This window comes from Mustela nivalis (assembly GCF_964662115.1).
Source record: "Mustela nivalis genome assembly, chromosome: 16".
Taxonomy (NCBI): Eukaryota; Metazoa; Chordata; class Mammalia; order Carnivora; family Mustelidae; genus Mustela; species Mustela nivalis.
Window position 1 is genome coordinate 14,064,753 of NC_139035.1, and position 12,693 is coordinate 14,077,445.

The window sequence follows — 12,693 nt, forward strand, 5'->3', positions numbered from 1 at the left end:
GATAAGGAAAAACTGGCCTGGATCCCCTCTGATTACATCACTTTCTCTCTCACCCCATTTAGCCTGTTGGCTGGTTCTGAGTACCAACCCCACATCATGGAGTTTCTTTTTCCTGAATTAGATTGGTTGGTTGCTTTTTCTATCATGAGATGCAAATTAGGCCTACATGATCCCAAGGGTTCGCTGAATTCCAGGGATCAAAGTCCCTGTAGAAGGTTAAATATAGGGACCTCTGGAATGTTTTAAATGAATAACGGGCAAAGTGGGGCCACTTCTGTCTTCTCCAGCAGGGCTGGCCCTGAAGGCTGAACCGGTGGAGAACCTTGAGACCAACGTTTTGATAAGTTTTCTCCTTTACTGGAAGGGCTTGAGGCATACATTGGCTAACTCTGGTGCCTTGAAATGGCTTGCAAAGCCTAAATCTTGGTGTTCAGACTCACCTTTAAGTTCACTCTGGGCTCCTAAAAGTTCACACAAAGAATTGTTCAAGAATGAAGCAATGACTGTCCACCTCTTCTTTCTCTCTCCTATGCAACCTTCCCTCACCCTGGCAAGATCAATATGACATTGCTCACCACACTTCTGTTCTCCTCATTCATTTAGCATCTTAGACTGTGGGCTTTGAACTGGAGAAATGTGGGTTTCACTCCAGCTTAGCCACTTAGGGCCTGTGTGACCTTGGGTCAGTCTCTTAATTTCTCTGTTTCAGTTTCTTCATGCCTAAAGAGGGTGTAACAGTAGTATTCACCCAGGACCCTCTGGCTAGCCAGCTAGCCCAGCGAGAGCTGGGAGCCTGTGGGAGAGGTCTCTGCGATCTCGCCTTTGGCCATCCCTCTACAAAGCCATGGCCACCAGTGCTAGCCCCTTGGACCCATACTGGCCTGACCACCTGAGACCAGACAACTTCAGGTTTGTGAGGAGCCATACATAATTTAAAAAACACAAAGGGGCTAGAACAGTTCTGGAACATAGTAGGTGCTAAATGAGTGTTAGCTGTTGTTGTGACCGGTTACCAAGTTTCATCCAACCCTTGGTAAATGGGGTTAACACTGGCCCACCCATTAGCTCTTGACCAAGGGACAATCGATTGACTTGATCTTTGTGTTCGCCAGCTCCTGCGATTTCCTCCACTGGAAATGCTCCTCTCCTGGGCTCCACCTTCAGAACTTCTCAACCCCGTAGATCCTGCATAATTCAAGCTTCCCTTTTAAAGACTTCTCCAGCTTTGGGGGCTCCCCCTGCCTTCTCCTAATGCAAATAACTACAGCTACTAATATCAATCCCTCACGATTTAGTACCAAATCATGGGTCATATTTTAATGTTCTTTATCACCTCAATTCCCTTTTCAAACTTTAGGTTGCCTCCATGCAAAGACTCACCCCTCTACTCTTTTAATACATTTTAGTGTCTTGCCCAGTGCTAGGCACACAGGAAGTGTTTCGTAGATATTTACAGATTGCTCTGTTCATCTTCACTTTAAATCCATATTTTTATATGCGTGCATGGGATTTCTTTCAAAGCAGGTTACATCTGTAGTCCCGCGAAGTACCAGAAAAAGCATCCACATGATCTCATCTAAACTGAAATTGGACATAAATCTAGTATCAGGGGAAACTTGGATAGGGTTTCCTCCCTCTGTGATGCTAGAGGGACCCAGGGTTTATACTCCCCCAAACAGGGGGGGAAAAAATTGAGGCAGCATCTTCTTGATCTTATTTCATCAATTGAAATTCCGCCTTCCCTTAGGCCTTACCCTGGCCAAATTCAAGAAACAGATGTTTGCGTAAAAAAAATTCTCCCTGGAGTCAGCGTGGCTGTTTATCTAATTTTCACCCTGCCATGCAGACTTAGGTTGTGTCCAGCAGAGTCCAAACAACCAGTTGGAATGTTCGAACTTCAGCCTGCGCGAGGGTTCAAGGAGAGGTGAGATGGCCCCACGTCAGGGAAGCTGGAGACAAGGGCTCACTGCGGAGAGAAGTGGGACAAGAGAACTTCACTTCCCGCCATGACAAAAACTTCTGTGCCTCAATTTGGGATCCAAAATCCTTTGAGCCCTGCCATTTCCTAAGAGAAGACACTCTTCGGGACATCCCTCTCTGCTTCTACTTCCCCCTCACTGCCCTCCCCACCACACACACACACACACACACACACACACACACACACGGAGTACTGGTGAAATTTTCCTGAACCTTCTGGGTCTGCAAAACTGTTCTATATTGATGAACCGAGTGTGTGCATCTTTCTTGTTTCTTCCCTGTTGAGTTTATATATTTTGATTGTCACATGAGCTGTGAGTAATTACATCAGTGCAGACGACGGCTCTGTCTTAGCAATCCACAAATCTGTTAAGTTTGTCTCTTTCAACTTCTTTCCCCAACATGACCTTAATAAGTTGTATGTAAAACATGAAGACGAGGAGAGATGCTTCTTAATGCAATTGACAACATCTCAGAGGTGAGAATTGAAAGCCCTGCTCTGATTGCAACATCTGCTCTGAACAAGGGCATCAAGGGACCTGCCATCAGATTTTTTTTGTCTTAAAGATGATCACCATGTATGTTCACAAATAAAAATGTGAAGCGTTCTGACAGCCAAGCAAACCGTGAAGAATTAAACTTCCCAAACAGGAAAACACACTGCAACATCCTTTCTGCTATTCATTTGAGAAAACTCTTTCCTTCGGAGCCTCGCCGCTTCCTTTCCCTGACGGTCTGCCCAGCCCCTGTCAGGTTACCCCCACAGACATGTTTCTGCGAGAGGGCAAGATTCCATCTGGAGGGGGAACAGCCCGGTTTTGGACAAATCAATTTCTTAATGGTAAAATCAGACTTTTCCGGTAAAGATGTTTGAGGCAGTGTGTTCAGTAGCAGTAAAGGGAAGTTTATAAAATAACCAGTATGTCCCTAGGCAAAAGTTTTTGGTGACTCACCAATACCTTCCCAACAAGTCCCTTGGAATGTCAGTCCTTTGTTCTCTGACCTCAGTCTACCTTCTTACCACAGTCCCTGCTACACTGGAGTGAACGCCAGACAATCCGGACCAGCCTGTCTTCTCTGACCATTTCCATCCTGCGTTCTTCTCCCGCTGCTTGTTCTTTGCCCATCTTTACCCAGCAGATTATCTCATCTTGTCACTGGCCAAAGTCCTTCCCCCTTTCAGTGACTAATGCAAGGACTCCTTTTTCGGGAGCGTCTCCTGATCACCCAGCTGTGTGCAGCTACTCCAACCCTTACGGTCCTGTAGACCCTGGCTTTTAGCATTTATCACAATCTGCTTCATGGTATAGACATTGGTACACTTGCCTGGTACCCCCCACACCATTGCAGTCTCCAGGAGAGTTCTCAAATAAAGACATATCTTGAGTATAAAAGAGAGTACCGCATTGTTCTGGACTGAATTGTGTCCCTGCCCCCACGAATTCATGTGTTAAAGCCCTAACTGCAATAGGGATTGCATTTGGAGACAGGGCTTTTCGGAGGTAATTAAGGTTAAATGAGATCATAAAGATGGAGTCTTCTCTCTCCACAGTCACACACTGAAGAAAGGCTCTGTGAGGACACAGCAAAATAGGTGGTTCTCTCTAAACCGGGAAGAACGCCGTCAAAAGAAACTGAACTCTACTGGACCTTGACCTTGGACTTCCAAAAAATAAGAAACTGTTGTTTAAGCCTTAAATGGCAGGGGCAGAGCTGAATAAGGCACCTGCACATGATCAACCATCAGTAAACCCTGACTTTGGTACACTGACTTCATGAAGGGGGTATCAGGAAGATGCGCAAGGTGATTTCTGAGGGGTTTAGTCCCCCCTCCCACCATATTTGTGCCCCTTTCACTAGGTAACTAGTGGTGTGAGACCCTCGGGGCAAGTGGGTACAAATGAAAGGACCTCTTAGATGTTTTTTATTTCATGTTGTCTCTCAGAACACTTACACGGTTCAAAACTTAAAATAAGGAGGTGTACATTACAAAGTCAGTGTGAGAACTGCTGCTTGATATTTCCAAGAGCCAAGCCTTGCTGGGGTGATTCAGGCAATTCCAATAATAGCCACTAGACACTTCCCCAGTCTTCAGACAGCAAAAAAAGCACTTAATTGACAAATTTTCAAGGACTTATTTTAACCAGATTGATCAGTACAAATAATATATGTATTTGATGATGATAGGTAGATAGATGATAGATAAATAGATAGATAAAGAGATTAAAAGATTATTTTAAGGAATTAGCTCACAGGATGTGGGGCCTGGTAAGTCTATAGAGCAGGCTAACAGGTGGGAAATTCAGGATAGACTTGGCATTGTAGTCTTGAGTCCAAAATCTGTGCTCAAACACAGGCAGGGTTTCCACCCTGCAGTTCCAAGGCAGAATTTCTTTTTCTTTGGGAAATCTGTCTTTGCGCTGCAGGCTTTCAACTGATTAGATGAGGCCCACCCACATTGTTGAGGGTAATCTTCTTGACTCAGAGTCTGCTGATTTAAATGCTAATCACATCTAAAAAACATCTTCACAGCAACATTTATGCTGGCCCAGTCTGTTTAGTTTGACTGAACAACTGGACACTGTAACTCAGCCAATTTGACACACAAAATTAACTATGACAAATGGAGGCAAAATTCTGACTGATGGTCTTTAGCTAAGAGAGATTTTTAGCACAGAGTAATATTGTTTCCCAACGGTCCTGAGAAATCCCTTCATCTTGGCTAAGTTCCTTGAAACATCTAAGCCAAAAAATAAAAACCTACGCATCCCAAACAGAAATGGTAGAAGGTTCTAGAAGTTCCTTCAGTGCAAAGTAGTAGAACCTGGTCCCAAAGTGTTTTTACTTCCACGGAAAAATTTTCAAGGACCTTCCCAGTGACTCTGAGGAAAGTGCTGGCCAACCCAGTTTTCAAACAAAAACTCCTGATCAATCCCTTTTGAAGTAAAGTCTAACAATTTAGCCAACAATTCTTCGATACGATAACAAGAAGTTCATGAGAGAATACAGCTGGTGACAGAATAAAACTTAATGAATGGATGTACTGCTTAAGAAGAGAAAGGTCTCTCTACTCCTCTCCCCTTCTCTCCCCCTCTTTTTCCCCCTCCCCCTTACTTTTAAATATTATTTTTATGGCTTCTTCGCAGGAGAAAAAGACTCTTTAAAACTCTAACCCAATGCCAGGCAGAAAACAGACTAGTCTCTTAAACTAATGGCTGTTGTTGAGGGCTCCTTTAGCAATATTCAGCTAGGAAAAAAAAAAAAAGGAAAGAAAGAAAGAAAGAAATAGAACTTTGCAATAAACGACCTTCACAGAAGAAGACTATTCATGTTAATTAGTAGCTCTTTTCAAATATGATTCATGTATGCATTAGACCATGCCATGCTGAACAATGCATGCATTGTAGTAAACATCAAGATAAGTCTCAAGTATGGTTATCAAAATTTTAGAAAACTCTAGCTGGGGATTTTTTTTTCATACGATTGTGACTTACTGCTCCTAGTGCACCACACAATGGTATACTTCCTAATGGCTTTTAGCTTTTGCCACTGCCAACTTTTATATTTAAAATCCATACAATTATGGACAATTTATGAACATTATGAGGGCTTTTCTTTTTTGCACTGATTCTTACTGATTCGAGCCAGCTTTTATCCTTAGCAAATCAAATGCATTTGCTTACAACACTAGATTCATTCTCACATATTCCACTTTATTCTTATTATTAGTATTCCTTATTATGCATATTTAATTTAAGAATGCATTTTCTCCATTAAAAAATTAGAATATGCTGAAAGAAGTATTAGAAGGTGATTATTTGCTTTAGTTTGCTTTTATTAACTGTGTAAGCCCTGATACAGTCCTCTCAAAGTTATAAGCAAGAGGCAAAAATCGCTAAAAAGCAGAACAAAATTTAAACAAAAATCTGCTTAAATATCACAGACTTCATGTATGTAATGATGGTACAGAAACTACCAAATTCACTAAGAGAATGACCAAAAATCTTTCATTATTATGTTAAGGGAGGCTGTAAATCTGCTAGAGTTTTTAGCAAATACACCACTAAGGATGGTTCTTTAGAAGAGAGTTCAGTGAGATGAACCTTGAAAAAAGCAAGAAGTACCAAGTCAGTCGTTCACCTTACCCACTCCACCACCCCACTCTCCCCAGTAACACAGGAAAATTCATGGGCCAAGCTTTAGTGTTTGTCCTTCAACAAAATAGCTGGGAGTTTAGGGTCTGAAAGAAAACAAGTAGCCAGTTCAAGTTGCTTTCTTAATTTTGTGAGCATCGGTCGGAGGCAATCAGCCTAGAGATTTGGTTGCTTTTTCTCTGTGTTGCCTGACACCCACTTCTTCTCCAATGTGATTGGTTTCACTGGCTGTTTTAAAATTACCAGGACAAACCAAAGAACCGAGATGGGAATCTCTAGGTGACCGACGGCAGCAGCCTAACCTCCTCCCTACCTCACCACCACACACACCAGTGCGACTCTGGCGACAGAGTACGGGTCCTCTGTCAACCACACTGACATCAGCATGGAAGGACAAAGGGCATGTTTCTCAGTTTCCTCCCTGTACCGGATTTAAGGGTTATCATTTCCTATTGGCTTGAGACCTTGAAATCTGTAAACATCAGTCGATTTTGTCTTACTATGAAACCCGAATAAATTAATACTACCAAATGTATTTTGGCACCTATTAAGCATTTATTGTCAGAAAGACGTCATACTAGCTAATTTTGCTAGACTAATTATAATACACCCATAAGAATTTCAGCCTACCTAATAGGGATAAAAATCCTTTTTCACCTGCTTACTAGCTCTGTGAATATGCGCATTTATTACTTAATCTCACTATGCCTCAGTTTTCTCATCTGAAAAATAGGGACAATAAGAAAACCTACCGCAAGGCGTTGTGAGGATTAAGTGTAATGCTTATAAAACCGCTCAGAACAGAGCTTTTCAGGTCCAGTTCTTTGTGGTGTATCCCAGATCCTATGCCTCTAGAGGCCCTTGGGATATTTTCTTAGTATTTTGGAATTTTCAACCTCATTCTTAACTTTAAAAAAAGGGTGGATGGATAGAGCACAGCCAGCTCGGCAGGACTCCCAGCTACACACTCAACTTAATAGCCCCACTGCCCCTTTAGGAGCTCTAATGACTGGAGTGAAAATAAAATATTTTAATCAAGACCAACAAATGCCTTGAAAATTAAAAATATAAACAGACCTCAATTAATTAATTGGCTAATTATTCTCTCCTGAAACCAATATTTTTTAGTTCTTCCACAACCACGATCAAACACAAAACATCAAAAAATCATTAAGAGTGTTCTTTTTTGCTATCTTGGCAATTAAGGTTAATCAAGTGCACAATTAATCACAGAGAGATCAGATACTAATATTTGGAAAGTATCATTCAGCAATACTATGTATACATTCTCTACCTAGTTTTAGAAGAACAGAAGTAAGGGTAAGGTGGAAGGGGAAACTTGCTATACTCCCAGTAATGATGCAATGATGATTCAGCTACCTAAGGTCAAATTCTGAGGACCCAGATTAAAACATCAGAAGCTGATGCCATTTATAATCTGTTCATTGCCTTCTTCATAGGGTCCCAAAGATCCAAATATTCTTTTCATTGGGTGTTATTTTTAACAATGTATTTTGTTAAATACATTGTTTAACAATGTATTTTGGGATTGATGGCTCACCTCCAAATGCTCTGTTGATGTGTCATTCTACAGTAGTGATAGGAGTCTGGGACCCTCGATGTCTTTACCCCTGGTGAGGGCTACATCAGACTGATCGTGGCATTATTATGTCATGTATTCTAACAGCCTGCCCCCCGGAAGAAAGTCACACCTGCTACAGTACAATTATCTAAGACTGATGATACACACCGAAGTCATTAGAATAAAATTTATTTGGCACGGTTCTTCCCAGCCGCTGTTCCAACTTCACAATCTACTTGGTAGGCACAAAGGAGTCTCTTAGTGGAGAAGTACAGAGACCATGCCAGCAAAAAAACAAAGGCTCTTTAGTGGACATATTATATGCAAAATAACATAATCCTTTAATAAGGGATGTTGCTTGCTGGAAATGGATCTCCATCACGAGTATCATGGTCCCATCGGTGATGCTTGAGAAAGTCAGACAAAGATCTATCAGTAATCAGGACAGAAGCAGCTCCATTTTCTCCACAGTGAAAGTCTAGACATTTGCCAAATGTTTATGAGATTTGGGTGAGCAACTGAGAAGTGGGGATGGTAATCAGTGGTCAGCAGCACGCTGTCCTTCAAGCATATCTTAGAAGAACACCTACTGAGAGGATGGAGAGGGTTCCTCGAGGTCTGGAATTTTCTGCTCATCCCTTGACCCTCTCCTGTTTCAACTGCATTCTTTAGTTATCTCTCCATGACTTGTATTATACACTCTACTCTCCTCAACTACCTGCCCATCCAGGATCCTCATGTGACTCCATGATGTAGAACATTTGAGGTCATCAGACATGGCTACTTCAGACTCTCATGTGTCCACCTCAGATTCCCCAGTGTTCCAGCTTACTCCAAGTCCCATGCCTCCATCTGGATTCGGGATTCCACGTCTCTGGAATTTCCTCACTACCAAAAATACTCTAGCATTTTGGAATCTACAGTCTCTTTCTCCTCAGTTCTACCCCCATCTCTCTCTCTCTCTCTCTCTCTCTCTCACACACACACACACACACACACAGAAACTGTTATAATTGTGTCTCTAAATCTATTATAATAATAAAATATCAAATGGAAGAAAAGACAAAAAGCAAAGGAGTAATCAAGATTGGATAAATTTCATCCAGCAAGGAACCCAGAAGGAAATTTTTAAAAATCAACTCTCTTTATACACAATTTATATATTCACTATATCAATTTAAAGTGTGCAATTCACTGAGTTTTGACAACTGGATGTATCCATTGAACTGTCACCACGGTCAACATATAGAACATTTTCATAATCCCCCACAATTACCTTGTGTCCCTTAACCCTCCATCCCTCCCTCTTCTCCTGGCCATAGGCAGCTCCTGATGTTTCCTGCCACTTTAGATCAGTTTCATCCCCCCGCATATTATATAAATATAATCACACAGTAGGTGGTCCTTCACACTTGGCTTTTTTCACTCAGTAAAACTACTTTGATTCATCCATAGTGGTGTATATATCAGCAATTCACCTGTTTTTTTTTTTTTAATTGCTGAGTAATAATCAATGGTAGAAATGTACCACTCTTTGCTTATTTATTCACCTGTTGATGGACAAGGATTATTTCCAGTTTGAGGTTATTTCAATACATGGTCATGAACATTGTGCACCATGTTTCATCTGGGCATATGTTTTTATTTCTTTGGGGTAAATACCTAGGTATAGAGCAGTTGGTGGTATGGTAGGAACATGTTTAACTTTTAAAGAAATTGTTTTCCAAAGTAGTGGCACCATTTTCTATCTCCACAGCAATATGTGAGACTTTTGTTTCACATCCTTGTCAGCATTCAGTATGATTAACATTTATTTATTTTTTTAAAGATTTTATTTATTTATTATTTGAGAGAGAGAGAATGAGAGAGAAAGCATGTGGGGAGAGGGTCAGAGGGAGAAGCAGACTCCCCACAGAGCAGGAAGCCCCATGAGGGACTCAGACCTGGGATTCCAGAATCATGACCTGAGCCCAAGGCAGTTGTTTAACCAACTGAGCCATTTAAATTGTAGCTATGTAGTGATGTCTCTTTGTGGTTTTAATTTGTACTTCCTTAATAACTAAATTATTTTGACCATCTTTTCATGTGCTTCTTAGCCATTTGCAGATCTTGCTTTGTAAAGCATGTATTCAAATCTTTTGTCAAAGATTTTCAAAATCAGGTTTTCTTCTTCTTGAGTTATAAGAGTTCTTCATAGAATCTAGATACAATTTCTTTGTATCTTTGTTAAGTTTCTTTGTATCTTTGTTAAATACATGTGTTGAAAATGTTTTTCTTTCACCTGGCCTGCCTTTTCATTTCTTAATAGTATCTTTTGAAAACAAAACTTTTAAGTTTTGATAAAATCCAATTGTCACCTTTTTTTCTTGATAGTTTGAGCTTTTTATGTTCTAAAGAATCTTTGCCTGCTTCAACGTCCCAAAGATTTGAATTTATGTTTTATTCTAGAATTTTTATAGTTTCATCTTTCACATTTAGGCCTAGGGTCCAAAATCATTTAAAAAATAACATCTTATGATTATGAGAGCAAAAATTACTCTTTAAAAAAGCCACTGAGTGACTCGCCATTAATTTTTTTTAATGTTTGTGCTTCTAATTCTCGTCGAGTTTAGTTTAGTTTAGTTTTGGAGAAGATGTAAAAGGAGAAAAATGAGTTGTACATATTGCATAAGCCCTGTGTTTTCTTTTTTAATTAGAAGTTTATTTTGCATTATATTATTATATGCATTTTTTATTACTCCAGCCTATATTGAGAACACTTTTCAGAGCCTCCCATATTTTCAAAACCATAATTTGAAGTGGGTGCAGAGAATCCCATCTTGTTAATATATAAAAATGTATTTACACAGTTCCTTTCTTTGATATCTATATTGTTTCCAATTGTTTATTATAAATGTGGCTGCGAATGTACTCCCATGTAAGTCTTTGACCTCTGGTTATTTCCTTAGCATAAATTTTTATACCTGGATTTATTGGTCTAATGGATAAGAACATTTTTAAACCTTTTGATACATATTGCCAGAAAAAAGTAGCAATTTACAGACCTCCTAGTAGTTTGCAAAAGTACAGACGCACCTTCTCAGATCTGTGACACTGCCTTTGGTTTAAATCTTAGCAAATATTCTCAGAGAAAACAATAAATCATAGTTGTTTTCATTTGTATTTCCTTGGTTTCAGTAAGCCCGAATATTTTTTCATATGTTTTTGGATCATTTGTGTTTCTTTTTTGTGGATTACTTGTTCAAGCTTTAGTCTATTTTTCTAATGAGACATGTTTTTTTTATTTATTTGTGAAAACTCTTTACATATGAACCTACACCAGTACTTAATATATTAATCTGTTTTGGCCAAAGGCATTCCAAATATTTTTTGTTTGTTGTTATTTAGCTTTGTTTGTATTTCTAATCTGCAGAAGTTTAGAATTTGGAAAGCTATACCTATCAAATTCTTGCATTAAAAAGATTTTTGACACCTCAATAACATACGCATTTATAGACAAACTAAAATTTTCTTTTTCATCTTTTATGTAGTTTTTACATTGTAATGTTCTCATAGATCTGTGATGTACTTTAGTACATAGTGCAAAGAAAGACTGGGTCTTAGCCCCAGTTCCTTGCAAAGCAGGAAAAGCTTATATGTTAAACATTTTGCAGGAGAGTGATGTCAGCACGTCAAGAGTGGGAAGAAAGGAAAAATGAGGAAGGGCGGGCAGAAAGAAAATCAAACGTGGTGCAAAGGCTTGGTCATGCCTTCCCAGGGAAACACACAGCGCCAATGCCTGAGTCCGATGGAGCAGGGAGGATGAGGAGAGAGAGAGAGAGATTTACTATCTCCTTTCTTTAACGGTCAAGGTTTACACTTCTGGGATGCTTTATACCATAGACTCAGCTGGGTCCGACTTGGGTCCTGGAACTGCTGTATGTCCTGTGTGGCAGACAGGAGTGACAGAAGCTGATGGAGCCTGGCAAATCCAGACACGTGCTTACATGGGTGGAGTGGCAGGTGAGTTCAATAGCTAATCATTTACTCTAGCTCCACATAATGGACAATCAATCCTTTTTTCACCAATTTTAATATCAACATTAGCATAGTCTAAGTTCTTCATTACCCTAGGGTTCATTTTGGGCTCTATATTGGTCTATATGATGTACAAATGTACAGTTAAAATAATTTTTGGCTCCCTGGTGGTACAAATTTCCTCTCATTTTTTTTCCAGTTTTTTTCTTAGCTTTTATGAGAATAAGCTCACATGTGTAGGTAAAGTCATAATAATTGTTTAAGTAGTTTCACAAAACAGTTGGGGATTTGTATGTAAATCACATTAAATTAACACATCTGTTTGGGGACTAACAGTATTTTTATACTGCCATATTCTACCATTAATGAATACAACAGCAAGTGTCACCTTATTTTAGGGTTGTTGTTTTTTTTAATGTCCCTCAGCAAAATTTTCCAATTGTTTTCCATGTAGCTTCTGCAGAACTTTTATTAAATTTAATCCTGGATATTTAAGATTATGTACTTCAGTGAGCAGGAATTATTTATTATATTTTTTAATTGGTAAAATTCTGGCATGTACTAAACTTTTTATATATTAATTTTATAACTGACCATATTTCTAAACTCCTAACTAGTTCAAATAATTTTTCAATTCAGCCTCATGGGTTGTCTAGATAGATAATCAGATTGTCTGTAAATAATAATTTTTCTTTCTTCTCCAATAATTATATTTCTGTTTTCTGCTCTTTTTCGCTGGCTGTAATTTCAGAATAGTGTAAAGTGAATAACTATGATGTCATCTTTTATCTTGCTGTTACCTTTAATAAGACTGCTCGAAAAAAAGAAAAAAAAATGTTCCGCTATTTTACTTTTATCATATTGGCTGTTTGTCTCAGAGACACATTTTAAATTATATCAAGATAGTACATTTCTATTACTAGATTATGAACAGCTTTTTAAATTGATGATTAATGTTTA

General features: G+C 39.2%; 1 long non-coding RNA gene across 1 annotated transcript in view; it reads right to left on the bottom strand.

Annotated features, from left to right (window-relative positions):
• Positions 1-292: 292 nt before the first annotated feature.
• The window catches only part of LOC309850311, a 161,983-nt gene continuing 149,582 nt past the window's right edge, over positions 293-12,693 (bottom strand). The window contains exon 9 of the long non-coding RNA XR_014304181.1: positions 293-1,966. This is a non-coding gene — a long non-coding RNA (uncharacterized lncRNA). The remainder of the gene's footprint in view (positions 1,967-12,693) is intronic.